Source organism: Patella vulgata, chromosome 4 (assembly GCF_932274485.2).
Source record: "Patella vulgata chromosome 4, xgPatVulg1.2, whole genome shotgun sequence".
NCBI lineage: Eukaryota > Metazoa > Mollusca > Gastropoda > Patellidae > Patella > Patella vulgata.
The window spans coordinates 696,089-718,040 of NC_065882.2; the positions used below are offsets into that span (position 1 = coordinate 696,089).

General features: G+C 37.1%; 1 non-coding gene across 1 annotated transcript; it reads left to right on the plus strand.

The window, feature by feature from the left end:
- Positions 1-10,767: 10,767 nt before the first annotated feature.
- Positions 10,768-19,303, plus strand: LOC126817643 (uncharacterized). Its single transcript, XR_008787929.1, has 7 exons — positions 10,768-10,856; positions 12,785-12,895; positions 14,845-15,038; positions 15,950-16,099; positions 16,377-16,547; positions 17,085-17,185; positions 19,217-19,303. It is a non-coding gene; the product is annotated as an uncharacterized LOC126817643 (transcript).
- Positions 19,304-21,952: the final 2,649 nt, after the last annotated feature.

Genomic DNA, 21,952 nt, shown 5'->3' on the forward strand with positions numbered 1-21,952 from the left:
CCCTTGTTTGGGTGACGGCGTAGGAATATTTGGTGATCTGTGTCCATATGTTATCAATACCCAGACCTTAATAGCGTTACTACCCTATAGTTATGAATAGAGTTTGTATTTTAAAAAGCAGATCACGTGGGTACCATTTTGTATGTGTCAATACAGGCAGATTATTACCCACAACGAGCACATGGCTGTAATTAATTTTATATAATAAAATAATCAAAATAAATCATAACACAGTTCTTTAGAATATAATTTCTACTACTACTACGATTCTCTAATTTTTAACCATCATAGCTTATATTTTATCAACAGCAGAAGAAATGTGTTCTGGTAGTTAGTGCGGGAAACACAAACCCCACAGGACAAACCCGCTGACATAGGGAAAAATACATAGATGTAACAAGAAATAAACAACAAATAAAGGCATTTTTTCTTTATATGGCCCCTATCATTGGTTTGTACATGATCCTCATCATTCTTTTTGTATAAGGCCCCAAGCATTTTTTTAAAAAATTTTTTGTAAATGACCCCACTCATTCATTCCCCAGTTTGACTTTTTTTTATTATTTACAATATTTTAAAGTATATATTATATGAAATATTTTATTTGTTCATAGATAAATGTATATCATATAACATAGTTTATATCTAAAATAAAGTAAATGCGTCCATTCTAGATAGTTTTCTTTATTACTGTTATAGTACATATTTTGATATACATGTATTTACTTATCTTAATTGATTAATTGCTTTAAAGTGGATAAGTTAATCTTTACTCCGAACCCTGATCGTTCTAATCTGGACGCACTGTCTTATCTATTTACCTTTTCTACACAACAATCTTAAAATAATTTAATATTACTTAACATGCATCCTAGTCATTGATTTAGTATGTACCTATATTTGAGTTACGTCTCAGTAATGTAAATATGTTAATTTATATCACATTTTGTATTATATGGTTAACCCTTATCATGTATATGTTCAAATAATTCTAGTGTAATTATTATTAAGATATTAAGTTGGCGATAGCGACTGGGTATAAATATAAGAGACGAAATACGAACAATTATGTTCATTCGTTAATAAACCCAGATCGACGTCAAATAATTAGTACTTATGTTTCTTATAGGTGAGTTAGTTTATAATTGTGTCGCCTAATAATTCATTTAGTATATATGTTTATGTTATTCCTAATATTATAATGTGTAATAGTTTACTATACTTATTCACATAATATGATAATACTTTATATTTGCTATTGATAAATGTATGTTTCTTTTATGCATAATATGATAATGTGAAATAGCTTACAATTGCACTTGATCACATAATATATGCTTACTTTATATATTCAACTATTCATTACTAGATAATTTGTAAATGATGTTTTAATTATGATTTCATATATCTTTATTTGTGTTATTCATGTTCATTCGTTAATAAACCCAGATCGACGTCAAATAATTAGTACTTATGTTTCTTATAGATTAAAGCTTCTTGAATAACAATTATTGTGAGAGCGCTGTGTGCTTCGACGTATTAGAGCTACGCACCCCCCAACATAAGAAATCTTAAAATACGTCAAGCTAACACAAAAGAAGCACACTCGCATTACTGACATTTGTCATATAATTTTCAAAGTAATGTAGGTAGGTAAGATATTTTATATTTCCACAAATAAAGTGAATATTATAGGAAATATGTTATATTTATATAAAATATTCTATATTTTCATAAATACAATCTTTTATATTCTCATAAATAAAATATTTTATATTTTCGTAATTACAATATTCTATTATGATATATTTTCATAAATAAAAAATTCTATATTTTCGTAAATAAAAAATCTATATTTTCGTAAATAAAAAGATTCTATATTTTCGTAAATATAATATTCTGTATTTTCATATATAAAATATTCTATATTTTCATAATTCTTATAAATAAAATATTTTATAGTTTCATACATAAAGAGCTTATTATATAAAATAGTTTTGTTTTGTTTGTTTATATATAGGTATCGTTTGTGTCCCAACTGTTTGAGGTATTACGCAACCCAATAATTACATACTAGTTTATCAGATACAGTTTCTAATGCACGTTTAAGTTTATGTGGATTCTTTGATTGTTTATTCTCGTCAACCAGTTGTGCCTTCACACCTTATACATGTCTAGAGTTTTTAATTCTGTGATGTCTAAAAATCCGTGTGCCCGAGCCATACGAAAAAAGCATTGTGACTCGGCTCAAGTTGACTTGGAGCTGCAGATGTCTCACTCGTTAAAAACTCAGAACGAATACTATAAAATGCCCCTTCTGAGGAAGCGAGCGGTCGAGGTCTCGGGCATTAAATAGCAGACTGCGTTTCGTGGAGCTGCGGCAGCTACTGAGGTGAGTGGTGCGCTAGCACACGCCGAAGAACCCCAAGCCACAACCTCTGCCGCTACTACATCCACGAGCCTTTAATCTCTTCGGACGAGGAGATGAGATGACCGAGGGCACTGCCCCAATGTCGCCCACTTCTTCATTGCCATCAGCCGATGAACCTGCGCCTCTTAGACCACCTCGCTCTCCGCTAATTCAGATGGAGCCACCTTCCCCGTCTTCGGACGAAGAAGACAACTTACTCTTTATTTCCAACAATAGACGTCGTCTTCGACTTCCATCTGAATCAGAAGAGGATTTCTTGGCTGATGGCAATCCTGCTTTCCCTGATCAATATGTCCCTCTTCCACCCCTTTCTCGCCTACCCATATTACAGTACCCACCGTGCAAGCCATGGAGCGAGTCTTTGGCCGGATCATTAGAGGAGAGCTCCGACTCTGCCAGCCAGTGATAAAAATGCGTTTACTGCTGGCGTCGGAGGGGGACCTCGAAATACTGCAGCCTTTTACTGCAAGGCAGCTTTACGATAGGCTGCGTATTTTGAGGTTGGCTTGGGCCAAAGTCCATTGATACAAAAATATTAGAAAAAAAGGGTTTAGGGTTCTGTATAATTAGAGTGTAGCCAAGTCCACTGTATTTTAATAAAACAGAACACTAGCCCACCCCCAAAAAATAAATGACTACCGCGTAGAGTGCAACCCCGTGGCGGTAGTCGGGCAACAAGTTGGGTTAACTCAAACTGGTTAATAATTAACCCAACTTGGCGAAACTCTCAACTCCTTTGAGGAATAAAATATATAATGAAACAGAATAAGAAACTATCAATTGCATTATAAAAGTAAGTGCAGGAGGACCGCATTACACGCAAAACAAAAATCTACAAGATAAACCTGCGGAGACGAGACAGAAAATAGACATTGCATCAAATAAACAAATATCAAATCAAGTGAATGGATCCGGGGGCTAGCCGTAAGCGTCCACTGCGCTGTACATTCCTGGGCCTCAAATATGAAAACAATCCGGATCCTTTCCACGTTATTTAACAATGAAAATAGAGACATGCAAGACATTTTGGTTCATTTTACAACAGATGAATAATTAAAATTTTGACAGCAATATTTGGGTAAACTGAAGAATTTCAGACAACTTATCATGATTTTTAGGCAAAATTGAGTGAAATTACGATACTTTCTTCTCATCTAACCTTTAATGTGCAGAAAGACTAAAAATTATACATTAAAATATTTTCCACTAATTTTGAAAAGTAAATAAACACTGAAAATCACAAAATTTTGACTAAAATCAAAATTGCCCCTCACAAATTTGTCAAACATTTTTGAAATTTTACGATGTCATATATCACATTTTCTGACAATTTGGAGATCATACCATCAAATTTAGGCCTCTCATCCACTGTCAGCTTGTTTACATACAGGAGGCAGAGCACCATTAATTTCCCCATTCAATGTTAATTCTGGCCTCTTTGCCCACCTCCAACTTTTCTTAAATTTTCGTTGGGATGAATGCTTTTCACTACAGACAGAGGTCATGTCTTTGCACTAAAATTTGTATGAGGTTGACGACCAAACTTTTGAGATACCCAAACTTGAAGAAGCATACTAAAACATGTAACTAGTTGCCGTACATATAACCATAGCCAACCTGATAATCCTGTTATCCTTCCGCCTCAAATCATGAATATTTACCAAAACCTGATAGAAAATGTTACTTCAAACCTTCTTCATCCATTCTAGACCAGAAAATCAACAAAAATGGGCGTGATTTTTCGTACAATTAGGGGGCATAATCCAGGAGGTTACGGTCCAATATGCGCAAATACCGAAAGGAATCCAGTTCAACAAAATCGGATAACAAAATGTGATCTCCAGAGTGTCCACAAGCTAAAAACGTCATTTTTTGTACAACCAGGGGCCATAATCCATGAAGTTACGACCCCATACATGCCAATATCGAAAGGAACCGAGATCTTTGGGAGATAAACTTATATTTCGGCCCCCCCCCAGTAAAATGAGAATATATTGGCATATGATATAACTGGATTAACAGCATGTTCAGACGGAAATAGTAAAGTGTTAGCAGAAAAACTCCAGTTTGCCAGAATGCAAACCTGTGTCAAAATAATCCCAAACACGTGTAAGCCGATTGGAGTAATCATGTCCCTCAAAAAAATTAGATATAAAGTGTAATACATTTTACAATGTCTATATCCCAGTAAAAGATAAAAACTTTTTATACGCCCACATTTTATATGGACGTATATTGTCGTCACCCCTGTCCATCCGCCTACAATTTGTTTGTGGACACTCTACAGGTCACAATTTTTAGTTTGTGGATCCACTAGAGGACAAACTTTTTATCAAATTTTAAACACCGTTTAAATATATCACCTTTTCACCATAATGAAGGTAGAGATTGAATTTCGAGAAAATTGAAACGAAACTGCCCGACACTATGGCCGCTCCTTGTACGCAAATTATGTACAAGTATGTAATACAACTTTTGTCCGATTTTGATGGAACTTAAAATATAACTTTATATCTCAAAGATCTAAATCTCGTTCGATATTCGCGCATTTCAGACCATAACTTCCTCGATTTTTATGCAAAATATGGGCGTATCCTGTCTGGCAACCGCTGGTTGATTTAGTATATCACCTTTTCATTCCATCAACAGACAACAGCATTGTGAAACTGTAAAATATTGTTTCAAGTTTATTTTTTAAACAGTGTGAATATAAATATCGATAAATTTGTACTTTGCTAAAACAAAACAAAACAGAAACATATTTAGAGAACACTCCAGCGGAAAACTTTTATATCTGAAAGAACACCGCTTACAGTATACGTTATTTATCTTTGTTTTATTATGTTAATTGAGCAAACATTTATCCATCGATTTCTATTATATAGCCACGTATTTAATGAATGGAACAGGGTTTAACGTAATAAATTCTGGGAACTGCTTTTGTTACATTGAACGAAATTGTGTTTTTCGAAATGAAATTTGCTTGAGGTCATTTCCTGTTAGTATATAGTTTTTATATGCCCACATTTTCATGTGAACGTATATTGTCGTCGCCCCTGTCCGTCCCTCCACAATTTGTATGTGGACACTCTACAGGTCACAATTCGTATCCGATTTTGACGAAACTTGAAGTATGGGTTTATCTCCAAAAGATCTCGGTTGCTTTAAATATTGCCATGTATCGGATAGCAACTTCATGGATTATTGCCCCTGATTGTACGAAAAATCACGTTTTTAGCTTGTGGACCCTATAGAGGTCACAGTGTTAATCCTATTTTGATGAAACTTGAAATGTAAGTTTATAACCCAAAGATCTCGGTTTCTTTCGATATTCGCGCATATCGGACCGTAACGTCCCGAATTATGGCCCCTGATTCTACGAAAAATCGCGTTTTTAGCTCGTGGACCCTATAGAGGTCATACTGTTAATCTTATTTTGATGAAACTTCAAATGTAAGTTTATAACCCAAAGATCTCGGTTCCTTTCGATATTCGCGCCTATAGAGGTCATACTGTTAATCCTATTTTGATGAAACTTCAAATGTAAGTTTATAACCCAAAGATCTAGGTTTCTTTCGATATTCGCGAATATCGGACCGTAACGTCCTGAATTATGGCCCCTGATTGTACGAAAAATCGCGTTTTTGGCTTGTGGACCCTATAGCGATCATACTTTTTATCCGATTAAACAAAAACCGTTGGAATATATCGCCGTTACATCCTAAGGTTGGTTGAGTTCAAATTTCGTAAAAATCGGAACAAAACTGACAGACAAAATGGCCGCCCCGTGGACTCAAATAGCGTAAACATATGGTATATAAAGGTTGTGGACCCTCTAGAGGTCACAATTTTCTTCAGATTTTGATGAAACTTGGAATTTTACAACCCAAAGATCTTGGTTCCTTTCGATATTCGCGCATATCGGATGGTAGCTTCCTGAATTATGGCCCCTGATTGTACGGAAAATCAGGTTTTGTGCTTGAGGTCCCTCTAGACGTAACAATTATTATCCGATTTAAAACAAAACGTTCAAATATATCACTGTTATACCGTAATTTTGAGTTCGAATTTCGTGAAAATCGGACCAAAACTGCCGGACAAAATAGCCGCCCCTCGTAACAATTAGTGTAAACATCTGGTATATCAAAGTTGTGGACCCTCTAGAGGTCACAATTTTGATCTGATTTTGATGAAAGTTGAAATGCATGTTTTAAGATCTTGGTTCCTTTCGATATTCTCGCGTATCGGATCGTAACTTCCTGAAGTATGGCCCTCGACTGTACAATAGAGGTCACTTTTTTAAAAATATTTCACCATACCACCATAATGAGGGTTGAATTCGAATTTCGGGAAAATCGAAATGAAACTGACCGACAAAATGGCTGCTCTTTGTACGCAAATTGTGTAAAAGTATTCAATACGAAGGTTGTGGACCCTCTAGAGGTCACCTTTTTTATCCGATTCTGATGAAACTTAAAACATATTGCATCTGATTGTACAAAAAATCCCGTTTGTTTTTAGCTTGTTCTCTATCCATCTCTTGCAAAATGTGGGCGTATCCTGCCTGGCAGCCGCTGGTTATTTTTTAGAAACGTTTATTATAAATGATTATTAATACGTTTTAAAAATGTTTATTATTTGCTGAGCACTGACTGTCAAGACATTCCGATGTAACCGTTGTTGGCGCACGAGAACAAGCTGGCTGCTAGGCCTAGCCTACATCATCAGTACATCTCCATTCGGCTGGAATGTACATGCCAATAAACCTTGTTTTTTCTAATGTTTGAGCTATTTTGGCGTCTTGAAGTCACTTTGCAATGAGCCTACAATCTAAAGTACGACGACATCATCGGCCGTGGCCGAGAAATGAAATGAAATGTGGTTTAGGCCTTCTGCTCCTATAGGCCTAGGCCTAGAACTGGGCTAATGAAGACAGACATACGCCATCATAGATCGTAACTAGAGTCTGAATAGTACAGTTCTTTGACGCCATATAGTGTGCTATGAATGAGGGAAATTTTACGTGCCCGAGGCAAGTAGGCCTAGATTCTTCATTCTAGAAAACCGACGTCTATGAAGTACGATGAATTATTGAATGGGGCTCGGTCAATGCCTATGTTTAATAGTCATAAATAGGCCTAGTGTAGTGCCGCTCAAAAAGAAGAAAAATATATTTTGGTGCCGTAGCAGTAGTAGCTAGCACCATATTCTGTGGTTATTTAAATTATATCAAAAAATGTCCCTCCCCCTCCCACCTTTGTCTATTTAACAACTATCAAAAAAAGACTGGCCATTTCCTCTGAAACATATTCGCAGGCCTACGTATGTATGTACAGTAGATCGGCATGAAAGTGTACTAGCACAAGACACTGACACATGCCGTGTAGAATTGTACCGCCATGAATAATAACCCACACTAGATAGATAGAGTAGGCTAATTTCTAGCAACGAACAATACACCTCTTTAAGGTTCAAACAAAACAGAACAGGCCAGACAGTGCCGCCAACTGCGAGAAGACATGGTATGAAAAGAAAATGCAGAGGTCGGCCAACTGATTTTTTTCCGTTAAAGATGGTTGTGATAGACAACCCTGTAGTTCAGAAGCGTTTGTCCTGGAAAATAAATTAATGCGCTGGAGTCTGTTGGGTTAGGTAAACAAGCCTGAAGATCACTTTTTTGTGGACCGATAAAATATTTAAAGACCTGTCAACTGTATGTTATAAACGTATTTCAACTAGGCTATACAAAAATAACACTGCAGTTTACCGTAATTGCAGGAAATATTTTTGGACACTATACTAGTAGTATTACTCTATAGACTTTAATTGTGTTGATACTGCGGAATCGAATTTAAATCTTATTTCTAAAACATTTGAAAAACCATTACAGCACAAGGTTGACAGAAGATAGATCCTACAGGGTTACTTTTTACACACCACTCTGTTCTCTACTAAAAGCCTGACAATCTGCGCACAATTTTGAAAAGCGCAGGCGGTGACAGACTGCACGACACGGCAGTGCAGATTTCAATTTAACCGAGGGGTGAAGAATGCACGCAACATGGGTGGGATTCATCTTGACAATGGCATATTCTTCGTTTTTGCTTCAGAATGCCTGAAAGAGGACGATAAAAAAAAATACTTAATGTGCTGAGGGACCTAAGTGAAGTTCAACTAGAGTAATTCCTTAAAAAACGATGTCCACCCCTTCGAGTACAGGAAGGCAAACAGTCACGGATCACCCATGAAAATCAACGGACGTACACCAGCAGCATTGTACAGCATATTCAAATCACGGTGTGTTTATGTTGTGCCAACTACAAGGAGTATAGTACATGTAGTTACCTTTTTATGTATTGTTTTCTAGGCCTAAAGAATAAAGCATTAATTGTGAGTTGAATGGCCGATTTCAGTCAATATGGTTTTAAAAGGTGTGTCAGCTGTAGGCCTATTCATTTTAAACTATTATTAGGTTAATGAGACTTCGTGTAATTGATTTGCTTAAACGATGTTGTCGTTTACTTTCTATATTTAGAAAAAAACGTTTGAACATATATCACCGTTACACCGTACTGTAGGTTGAGTTCGAATTTTGTGAAAATCGGACAAAATGGTGATCAGGGTTGTAGACGTAGACCTAGAAGGTCACAATTTCGAAACTACCTGACAATATGGCCACTCTGCTTGTACGCAAATAGTGTAATACCAAGGTTGTGGACCCTGTAGAAAAAAGTCATAATTTTTATCAGATTTTGATGAAACTTTAAATTATATGTTATATGTCCTAGGATATCGGTTCTTGTTGTTATTTGCACATATCAGACCGTAAATAAAAATTATATTTGAAAATAGTGTTGAATTATTATATTATAAATGTGTGTCAGCTGTGGCAAGAAATGATTCCTTTGGCAAACAACAAAGAATCATGGTGAAAAATAGTCGGTAAGGATTCCAAAATAGCCTTAGACTAGAGGTGGAGATGGGCGGTATTTTCATATTGCAGATATATAGGAAGCGATAGGAACTGTCAGAGGACATCGTTCGCTTAGAGACATTTCAAAAGAAATTAGCAAAATGTGGGCATATCTTGCATGGCAACCGCTTGTTAATATTATATAACTGTTTTAGGGTGAATGAAGCACCAGCAACCCCATTACCAGTTTGTATGTTCTCAATCAACTTTGCTCATGTTGGAATTTGCTTCACTGGTCAGTTGAAATTTTAATGGTGAAAAAGAGTAACATTGCATTAAAACTACCTATTAATACTGGAAAAGTAAAAAGTACATATTTTATGGATTTCCTCATTTCAGCACCACGCTATTGGAGTTGTACATGTATGTACCAAGTGCAACCACTCTGTAGCGTACAATCAGAGATTGTGACATAACGACCTCCATGGAAACCTTGACATTGAACGAGCCTTTAACTTTGCAACTCGATTATCACAGGTAGACATTTCTATGGAAGGGTATCGCTGCCAATATTAAATGCTCAGCTAAAATGTCTTTTCCATTGATTATATGTAAAAAGTACAAGATTGAAGCATTTTAACTGAAATTTTCAGCATATTCTGATTTGATTATCTATTTTAGAACTATTATAGCAAGAACTGCCGGCTCGTTATCTAAACCCCACATAATGCATCTTTAATACAGCTAGGTTTGAAGCACCCAAATGATCGTTGTCTCAAGTTATGAAATACGATTGTACCAAAAAATTATTTACCTATTTACAAATAGAAATGAACGTGCTTTTACTAATATGGAACATGATATCTGCAATATCGTATGGAGACTCGTACTTTGACAATGCACCCCCACCACCACCACCCGTAATCATGGTAAAATAGTTAAGTGCCATCCAAATTTGATCGTTTTTCAAGGTAAGTACATTTCTTATTGTGTGCCAGGCTGATTTCCTGTTATATAGTGTGGTGAATATCCTTATAGTGTGCTGGCTTATAGTGTGCCAGGTTTCCGTATATGTTAATACGCCACGTGATATCCTACATTTGCATATCAAAGTTGATGCTCTGCGAAATATGCTATGCAGAAAGCGTGAAGGACAAATGAGATATGGCAGAGCGCAAATGTAAAATGTAATGAGAGAAACGTAAAATGTAGACACGTCAAAAAACAACATTTTCCCACAAAACATTTGTCATCTGACACTTAACATTTGACGTTTTACATTTAACTCTTGTCTTAGAGGTATTTAGACTTATCGTTACCCGTATTAGGACTTTGTACATTGTACTTTTTACATATATTCAATGGAAACGACATTGTCGCAGAGCAATCAATATTGGCAGCGATACCTTTCCATACATTTCATCTTGAAAGCGTGTGACTTGGTATTTGCGACGATCGAGGAATCTGATATACTCAAACGATCAGGGTATTACGTTAAGGCATTGATAACATGTAAGTAAGTCTTCTATTGAATATGCACGCCGTGTGCCTTTCGACCGAAATCAAATTTCACCCGTGGGCTGTGGGAATCGGCCTTTAGTGAAAGTTATTATTCGATTAATCAGTTACTATCAATAGCTCACCAAATAACATTGTGGTTATAGTCGTGTGTTAGATGCGGCCACCGAGTTGTTTCGTTAATAGAGCTATTCTTTAGGGCCATACAAAATACTAGGCAAATGTTTTTACAATAAATCATGTTGGGAACTCTTTTAAGGATCTGTTTATTTTTATTTTGTTTCCTTTTAAATGGATACATACTTATAGGTAAGTACAGATTTAATTATCACTCTGGCAATGTCCTGTCGTTTGCTCCGGCTAGACCCGGACAGCAACAAGGCGCGGTCGCTCATAAAATCAGATTTGCTCCAAAGCTACTGGCCTGGAAATTCCATATAACATTCCTGTATATAGTACTTTACCTGCCAATACGGATTCTATAAGGGGTACAGAAATGGTTTTGGAATCGACACCGGCACCAGTGGTCGCAGAGCCTGTAATTGTTTTAATTTTCTTTTTTGGGCCTGGGGCGGGGGGAGGCAGGAGTATTTATTTTATTAATTGTAAGAGTTTGGCCTAGTTGGGTTAATTAGCCCCAATAGTTTGCCAACTACCGCCAGGAGGAGGCACTCTTTTTAGTATTCATATTTTTTTTTTTCTTTTTTGGGGGGATGGGTGTTTTGTTTTATTGAACTGCTTCATATATGTAATTAATAGACCACTAGTAGGAGACAGTGCAATAAAGCAAAACACCTTTTTTATTTTTTTTTATTTAGTGCCGTACATTTGTTTGAGTGTATAAGCGTTCAGTAATTCCCGATCCCCATCCGAGGCCAACCGTAATATCCGGCGTATTACGTCCTGAGAGTTTGGCAGCTCTCCAGTAATTGTCCTGTGAAATACCCGCGCCATCGCCATTGTGGATTCGGGGGAAAAGGAACGTGGGGTGACGTTATACGCCATCTTGGCTAATAAAATGTTGTTCAAGGTCCGAATGGGCATGCGCCATAAAATGTATTATGAGGGAAATTTGCAGGGCCTACTTTTACATCGAATTTCAACTGCCAAGGGAGCATTTACGTGCACGGGAATTAACTTTCATGAATGTTTTTGTACGCTCCACTTAGTTTGGGCATATATAGTCGTCACCTGCCAATCGATCGGCCGGTCCGTTAACAACTGGTTTGTGAACGCGAAAGAGGCCACAGTTTTTACGGATCATTTTCAAATGAAATGAAATAAAGTTTAACGTCCTACTGTTCTGCCCAGAACTGGGCTAAGGAAGACTGGCATACGCCAAACAGTGTGCTATGAGGGAAATTTTGTCCGGGCAGCGGCACTACGGCCTACTCTTATATCGAATTCCAACTGTCAAGGGGTCTTTTACGTGCACGCCAATATGTACACGGGACCTCGGTTTTTCGTCCCATCCGAACGACTAGACAGCTGTCCTTGTCACGCCCTCTCCTTCATCACTGACAAGGAGGGAAACCACGCCGGAAAATCTGGATGAACTTTCTCGGCCAATGCAGGGATCGAACACCCGACGTCGAGGCTAGCGAGCCAGCGTCTTACCCACTTAGCCACCGTAACCCCCAAATTCCAAGTGAAGAATTATGATCATGAGAGCAGGAAACCTATTAATACTGGGCGTTCTGCCGACAAGCTTATCGGCTAGTTTTTAAGGATTTAATTTCATATTGTGCGCATGACAGGACGAACGGCATCGATATTGAGGGTCCGCTTTGCTGAAAACCTGGTCGAACGATAGAGGTTAAAGTTTCTAATGCATTATTTCGTGTTAAGCATTGTGGTCATCAGAAGACAAATCATATCGATATGTTTTGATGTGATTCGTGGAGGTGTTTTTATCATTTCAGAAACTACAACAGATGAATTTAACTGGCTGAATGTTGAGACATATTCATTCCGTCACACAATCAGTGGAGCTGCGTTTGATCATGTGATCATATTATACGAAAACAAAACAGGTAATGTATATGGTTATGGTTTCTGAAAATAGGGAGGCTCGCTGGCTCGGTGGGTAAGACGTTGGCTCGCTAATTTGGAGATCGCGTGTTCCATTCCTGCATTCCCCGAGAAGGTTCCTCGGGAACTTCCAGCGTGGTTCCCACTTGTCAGTGATGCTTGAGAGAGGGTCTGGCCAGAGACAGCGTATAGTCGTTAGCATGGTACGAAAAAACGGAGGTCCGGTATACACGTCAATGTGCAGGTAAAAGATCTCTTGGCAGTTGGAATTCGATAGTAGAGTAGGTTATAGTGCCGCTGTACGGGCAAAATCTCCCCGCATAGTTCATTGTATGGCGTATGCCCGTCGTCATTAGCCGTCGTCATTTCTGCAAATAAAAGTGGATGATTTGAACTGACTGAATGTTAATACATGTTCTTGAAGTCGCATACTCAGTGGGATTATTTCAATTGATCATTTGATTATATGTCCTGTTTGGACAACGATGGAGTTAGTTCCCTTGGTTTTTGAAAGAATGATTTTGTTTGATAACCAGGCTTTGTCGTCTAACCCCTTCCGCCAGCCAAACGGACAAGTACACAGTAAAGCACAAAAAAACCCAAAACAATACAGCACAGTTGATCGGTTATTTTCTGAAATAATCTATGTTTATTTCCCAATGGTAATTTAGCTAAATAAACGCTTTTGTTGACGCTTAATATAAAAAATAATTGGGTATTACATCTGATTGGATAGAGATTGTTGACGGTTAATATAAATAATAATTAGGGAATTACATCAGGTTGGATAGAGATTGTTATTCCCTTTAATGTTTGCAAATGGGATGTTTGAAATGACATTAGGTGCGGAGCTAAATCGCTGATATTTGGGACATAGAAATTGACACAAATTGGTCGCAACACATATAATAATGTAATATGAATGTATATAAACTGATTTATTCTAATTTAAAATCAGTTGTGTTCGGCGAAATACGCCAGAAGTCTCAGTCGAATGGTAATCTCTAGCGTCTGGTTATTCCAGTCTACATCGATAGTTTTTTGGCGTATGCTCCCCATATAAGAATATGACGTATACGTTTGAATGACTTCTGAATATGTCTAGTCTCGTTCTACGAGTCCCTTGTTACAAACGGCACTGAAACGCATTATGGTACACGATTCGTATACCAATTTAAAATATTCGATATCAGAAGTCCATCTTTTGCCGGTAAGATCACAACATCAACGTTGATTTAAATTGACAAACAATTCGTGTTTTCAATGTCGAATGGATGATATTGAGTTAGAAGAATTTAATTATCCTATTTTTTATAAACACAGCCATGTTTGTTCTTGTTTGACATTATTGACCCACGTCATCTAGCTTTCGCGTTTACTGCATTATTGATATCTTAAAGGGACTATCCCGAATTGAACAGAGTCTCAAAAATAAAAGTCTGAGTACATATGATATTTCAGCGCTTAAATATAGAGGAATGGTGTAATTACCTTGTCTCAAAGTTTCAGCCCAAAATATTAAGTCGTTTGGGCGTGAACGTCAAAACTGCTTATCCGGACACGTAACCCTTTTAGAATTTCGGGTCATTTTTTTTTGTTGGATGACCTGTTAATTGATTCCCGTTCTTTTAGAGGTCTATACAATGAATGACCCATGTGCTGTATTTGATAACGAAAGGTAAATTTCACCTACACATGATTTTTATAAAATTAAAGCCTGGTTTTATCCAGACCCCGCATAATACAGCTTGGGACACCAGGTTTAAGTTGTTTGAAAATATATCACAGATATTGAGTTAGTTTCCCGGCCCTGAGGTAGAGGATTTTAAGGGATTTTAACACAAGATTAAGAAGTTTTATTCTCTAAAATATTATCGGGGTTGGCCCTTTAAGCTATTTTATCGGTATATTTTAAAAGCTTTCTCTGTGTAAGTATTTGTTTTTATTTAAGAAATGTTTTCAACTGAGATACTGAAACTGACAGGAGGTGGTGATTACAGAACGTATTTATACATCAACATTGACCTAATCACTTGGGACAACTGGACTACTTTAATAAAAGATTACGCCAAGAAACATTCTGGAAATTATCTTAATTTTATAGTTTTCTTAGAAGAAGAGAATATTTATTCTACTATAACGAATGTAAGTGCCATCATTTATGAAATGAAATACTAATTTAGGTTTCCATCACAGATTACATCCACACATCAAATGTATCTTGGTCAAAGAACATCAAATACAATTTTAACAAAACATCCACCAGAAATATTTAAAATTGTTATTGTTACATTTAATTCTATAATATACCTTTAACCGATTAAACATACATTATGACGTCATATTAATAATGATGCCATTGTAATAATCATATTAAACATATATTATGCAAGAACTAAATCTGCCTATTGCGGGTCTTTCTTTAGGCCTGAAAGTGATATCTAAATTATTAATTAGACATTAATTAACATGAAAAGACCCTAATCAATTCTCGATGCCATCTTATGTGTCGGATTGTCACTGGATTTGAATCCGATCGGCTGCTCAACGCTCATTGATGATTAAATCCAAAAGTGGATAATCGAGACTTTTTTTTATCGTACCGACTTTAGTAATGATGACCGAGGCTAGGCCTAAATATTAGTCGCTAACATATCGGTTCAGAGTGGAGCAATTTGAGTAAAAGTTTCAGCGTAGTCCCTTTACATTATCTGGTTTTTAACTATTATAGTGAAAACCTGTCAGTTCATTATCTAATCTTCCATAATGTCCCTGTGATATGTGATAGAAATTCTGTATGCAAATCAACCAGCCAGACAGACAGTGATAATACATCCATGAAAATTGCTACATGCATATCATTGAATAAACAAATCCCAATCAATCAATTTTGAGGACAAGTTTGACTGGAACATATTTTGTCTGTGAATATATTACGTACACTTAAACTAGCCAGGTAGGCCAACGATTACCCCTTCCATAAACGCAGACTTCCGGTGAGTAATGTCGATAATACGTTTTCTGTGTATATAATAAGAAGAATATTATTGATTCAGATAAACTGTATTGATGAGAATTCTAAAAAATCCACCAACATCAGACATTGGTCAACATGGATCATATTTCATCACTTGACAGAGTATCACCTACTGGAAAATTTGACAAACAATTTTGACAATATGGCGCTTGTCAAACTTCGTGAAAAGGTTAGTTGGGGTCGAATGCATTTTTGAAATTATTAAATCCGCAAATATAGTTTTTCATATCATCAATAAAAAGTGGTCATGATTTTATGTTATTTTTAGTTTACCTACACCTATAACATTAAAATTGAACAAAACAAAAATTCTTTTAAATGTTCTTTAGATACTATACTTCAGGGGATACCTTCTAAGCCTCGATGTTCATGGACGTAAATAATTTATCCTTCAGTCGTTGAGAGACAATACTCGAGTTTATTTGTTATTTTCTTTTTTATTTTAGCAGAATGGTGAGAATTCCTGTACCAATCTAATTATATATGAAGTACTAACACTTGTAATGTCATCACGTGGTTCCGTGTTTACTTCCGTTGATACGTCACGTCACTATGTCCTGTTTCCTAATATGGCATATGGTTATAATGGACGACATCTTGACGTACTGACTAAATCTGTAAGATTTTACATATCTTAAATTTATAACATGTATTCTCAGCTGCGATAAACATATGAGTGTCTTACCGGATATGTAATGCTAGGTTACCACTATCACGATTCGTGCTACGATCGAAATCGTTGTGATTCTATCACGTCTTATCATATATTGAGGTCTGCCGTCTGCCGTGTTGAGCGTATGGAAACGAATCTGAAAGTATCTGGACTCAATAGGGACAACCCTATCTCAACCCTTTACACGACAGTTAATTACATAAAGATGTACTTTAGAACATGTAGATTTTACGGAAAGTTTATTTTAGCTTGTGATCGATTACTCACATCTGAGACAAGGATATTTAACAGCTATACTACAATCTATATCCGGCTTCAAAGACTTGTTGATGAGTATCGTTGAACATGTTACTTTAAAATGTCTACATTTTATGAGACGTTTATTTTAGCTAGGGATCTATCACCACTAAATTCCGCGACAAGGGTATTGAGCACCTCGCCTGAACATTGCATTTAAGAAATTATCTTCTTGTTTTCTCAGTGGCCACCCTTAATGGATGAAAAAGATGAAAATGGGACACAGATATTCGTAGGCTATTTAGTGGATATGATGGAGATCATATCACAGAATCTTAATTTCACGTAAGTATACAAAAGAACGTACAGTTCCAATTCATCACGTGGTGATCACATCTTCGGTATAATGGCCACATGGTACTAGTTCTGTTGAGGCCAATGACTACAAAATGCCGTTGTGGTGCTTTAAGTAACAACTTCTGAGTTACGTTTTAGGTACATTTGCTGTTATTTGTGGGTAAGACGCATTGGCCGAGAAAGTTCATCCCGATTTTCCGGCGTGGTTTCCCCTTGTCAGTGATGCAGGACGGAGGGCCTGACAAGGACAGCTGTCTAGTCGTTCAGATGGGACGAAAAACCGAGGTCCCGTTACAAATTGGCGTGCACGTAAAAGACCCCTTGGCAGTTGGAATTCGATATAAGTGTAGGCCGTAGCGCCGCCTCCCGGGCACAATTTCCCTCATAGCACACTGTATGGTGTATGCCCGTCTTCATTAGCCCAGTTTAGGAGCAAAACAGTAGGACGTTAAACCCAATCTCATTTCATTTCATTGCTGTTAATTCGTTGGGTTAATCAAAGTGTCGTTTTCAGGGGTTGCCGAACCTATGAAACTGTATCTTTGTTGAGAGAGAGAGAGAAATGGGGTTTAACGTCTACTCGACACAAACTAGGTAATTTCGGGACTAACACATGGTTCAACTTTATTTCAATAATTCGCTTGCGCGTAGGGGTCTTTAGCAGTGGGAGGACCCGGAGAAAACCCACGAGGTTGGACAGGCGACCCTACTCCCTGTCACGTACAGACCGTATGATACAGCGCGCGCGTGCTAACCATTCGGCCATCCCCTCTTTGTTAACATACCTTTTGCATTAATATTAACATTTATCGAACTTGCTTATTAGGCTAAAATGAGCCGCTCTGTTTGGATTCAGTTTTATGGATGTTGTGTGAATTAATATAAATATAGGTAGATTTTGAATATATAAGGAATTTAAAACCACGATTAAATGAATTTTCAACAAGCCAACAGTGAGGCTGATGTCCCCCGCCGAAATAGGAAAATAATTAGAGGACACATAAATTTATCACAAATTATCTTTTACAAAGTATTGAACAATCAAACAGTATATCTTTACTTATAGTCTAACAATCAAAGTAGGAGAGTTATTGTTTTCCAAAGTCTCGACCAATCAAATTGCGTATCGCTCTGCTTACCCTGAGCAGAAAATGCTCATTATCAAACTTAGTCAAGGTATTACTGTAATGAAACTATACACCAAGTTTCATCAATCTCACTTAATTAGAACTAAAGTTATCGTGTCCCAAAGCATCAACCAATCAAATTGCTTATCTCTGCTTACCCTAAGCGGAAAATGCTCATCTTCGAACTCCATCAAGGCATTGACCTAATCAACACATACACCAAGTTTGAACATTCTAGCTCAATTAGGAAGAGAGTTATCGTGCCCCAAAGTATCAACCAATCAAATTGCTTATCTCTGCTTACCCTAAGCGGAAAATGCTCATCTTCGAACTCCATCAAGGCATTGACCTAATAAACACATACACCAAGTTTGAACATTCTAGCTCAATTAAAAGTTATCGTGTCCCAAAGCATCAACCAATCAAATTGCTTATCTCTGCTTACCCTAAGCGGAAAATATTCATCTTCGAACTCCATCAAGGCATTGACCTAATCAACACATACACCAAGTTTGAACATTCTAGCCCAATTAGGAAGAGAGTTATCGTGTCCCAAAGCATCAACCAATCAAATTGCTTATCTCTGCTTACCCTAAGCGGAAAATGCTCATCTTCGAACTCCATCAAGGCATTGACCTAATAAACACATACACCAAGTTTGAACATTCTAGCTCAATTAGGAAGAGAGTTATTGTGTCCCAAAAAGTGTGACGGACAGACAGACGGACAGACGGACAGACAGACGGACGAACCCATTTTAATAGTCCCCTGTTTTCTTCGAAAGGCGGGGGACAATAATTGGTTCGTATTTCTTGTGAGCACATCACAGTATAAACGTTTCAGTCAGTGGTAATTTTCGTGTGTTGATTTTAATTCTACCATAATATTGTAGCTATAGTATATACAATGATAAAGAGAGCACTTGGTCTGGATTGGTAAACGGAACCTGGGAAGGGATGTTTCTTAAAATGAAGAATGGGGTAAGTATCCAATACTGTAAAATAGTAATTCGGTTTCTATTCATGTTCTAGACGTTGCTACATAACTGTGTAATTCACGAACTTATACGTACATTATCTCCCTTTACTACAGACACGTTAACAGTGGCGTCCAATCAGAGGTTGTGACACAAACACACTCAAATCAAACATGGCGAACTCCACGGAAACCTTGACATTGAACAAACCTTGAACGTTGCAAATCGATTATCACTGGTAGACATTTTAGCTGGAAAGCGCGAGACTTGGTATTCGCGATGATCGAGAAATCTGTTAAGACTCTCAAGCTGTGACAGTACCTTATCGAAATTAGTGCCGAAATATGCAGGGTATTACGTGGAGGGCTTGATAATTTGTATGGAGTTAAAGAGAGACTAATCCTTCTTTTGAAGATGGTTTCTATTAGTATCTGAGACGGTGAATAATACGCCTGTGCGTTAACCAGGTCTCAGGTTCGCTCCTGCATTCAATTTCTTTGAAAATCGGACCGAAACTGCCGGACAAAATGGCCGCTCCTTGTTCACAAATAGTGTAAAAGTATGTAATACCAAGGTTGAGGACCCCCTAGAAGTCACAATCTTTATCCGATTTTAATGAAACTTGAAATGTATGTTAATAACCCACAGATCTTAGTAACTGTCGAAATTCGCACATAACACACTGTAACGTCCTAGATTATGGCCCCTGATTTACGACAAACCGTGTTTTTTAGTTTGTGAATTATCTAAAGGTCACATTTTTCATCCGATTTTAAAAAGCGTTTAAATATATCACCATTCTACCATAATGAAGGTTGACTTCGAATTTCGGGAAAATCGAAACGAAACTGACTGACAAAATGGCCGCTTTTTGTACGCAATTTGTGTAAAAGTATGTAATACGAAGGCTGTGAACCCTCTATAGGTCACAAATATTATCCGATTTTGATGAAACTTAAAATACATCTTTATATCCCAAAGATATTTGCGCATTTCAGACCATAACTATCTGGATTATGACCCCTGATTGTACGAAAAATTGCTTTTGTTTTTAGCTTATCTGGTTCCTTATGCCCTCCAATCATGTGCATGGGCGCGGGATGACGATGACCAGTCTAAAGGGACTTGGGAATTATAATATTGACAAGTAACTGCCAATCTTCATTTGTGATGATCTTAAAAGACCGGAAAATCTAGCCAATGACCTAGATAAGCTCAAATGTTGACATCCATCCAGACTAATATGCATAGAACATTTGTCTGAATGACAACTAGGTGTATGCCATACTTCACCAACTGGGGCCGGTTGCTCAAAACTACGTTATTTTAACGATCCGTTAGAGTTTAACGGATCGTTATCTTGGTAACTGTCGTTTGTTAACGCCACGGTCTGTTAAATTTCTGTTGCTGGAAAGTCAATTTTTAAAATGAAGAATGTTTCTTAAAATGAAGAATGGGGTAAGTATCCAATACTATAAAATAGTAATTCGGTTTCTATTCATGTTCTAGACGTTGCTACATAACTGTGTAATTCACGAACTTATACGTACATTATCTCCCTTTACTACAGACACGTTAACAGTGGCGTCCAATCAGAGGTTGTGACACAAACACACTCAAATCAAACATGGCGAACTCCACGGAAACCTTGACATTGAACAAACCTTGAACGTTGCAAATCGATTATCACTGGTAGACATTTTAGCTGGAAAGCGCAAGACTTGGTATTCGCGATGATCGAGAAATCTGTTAAGACTCTCAAGCTGTGACAGTACCTTATCGAAATTAGTGCCGAAATATGCAGGGTATTACGTGGAGGGCTTGATAATTTGTATGGAGTTAAAGAGAGACTAATCCTTCTTTTGAAGATGGTTTCTATTAGTATCTGAGACGGTGAATAATACGCCTGTGCGTTAACCAGGTCTCAGGTTCGCTCCTGCATTCAATTTCTTTGAAAATCGGACCGAAACTGCCGGACAAAATGGCCGCTCCTTGTTCACAAATAGTGTAAAAGTATGTAATACCAAGGTTGAGGACCCCCTAGAAGTCACAATCTTTATCCGATTTTAATGAAACTTGAAATGTATGTTAATAACCCACAGATCTTAGTAACTGTCGAAATTCGCACATAACACACTGTAACGTCCTAGATTATGGCCCCTGATTTACGACAAACCGTGTTTTTTAGTTTGTGAATTATCTAAAGGTCACATTTTTCATCCGATTTTAAAAAGCGTTTAAATATATCACCATTCTACCATAATGAAGGTTGACTTCGAATTTCGGGAAAATCGAAACGAAACTGACTGACAAAATGGCCGCTTTTTGTACGCAATTTGTGTAAAAGTATGTAATACGAAGGCTGTGAACCCTCTATAGGTCACAAATATTATCCGATTTTGATGAAACTTAAAATACATCTTTATATCCCAAAGATATTTGCGCATTTCAGACCATAACTATCTGGATTATGACCCCTGATTGTACGAAAAATTGCTTTTGTTTTTAGCTTATCTGGTTCCTTATGCCCTCCAATCATGTGCATGGGCGCGGGATGACGATGACCAGTCTAAAGGGACTTGGGAATTATAATATTGACAAGTAACTGCCAATCTTCATTTGTGATGATCTTAAAAGACCGGAAAATCTAGC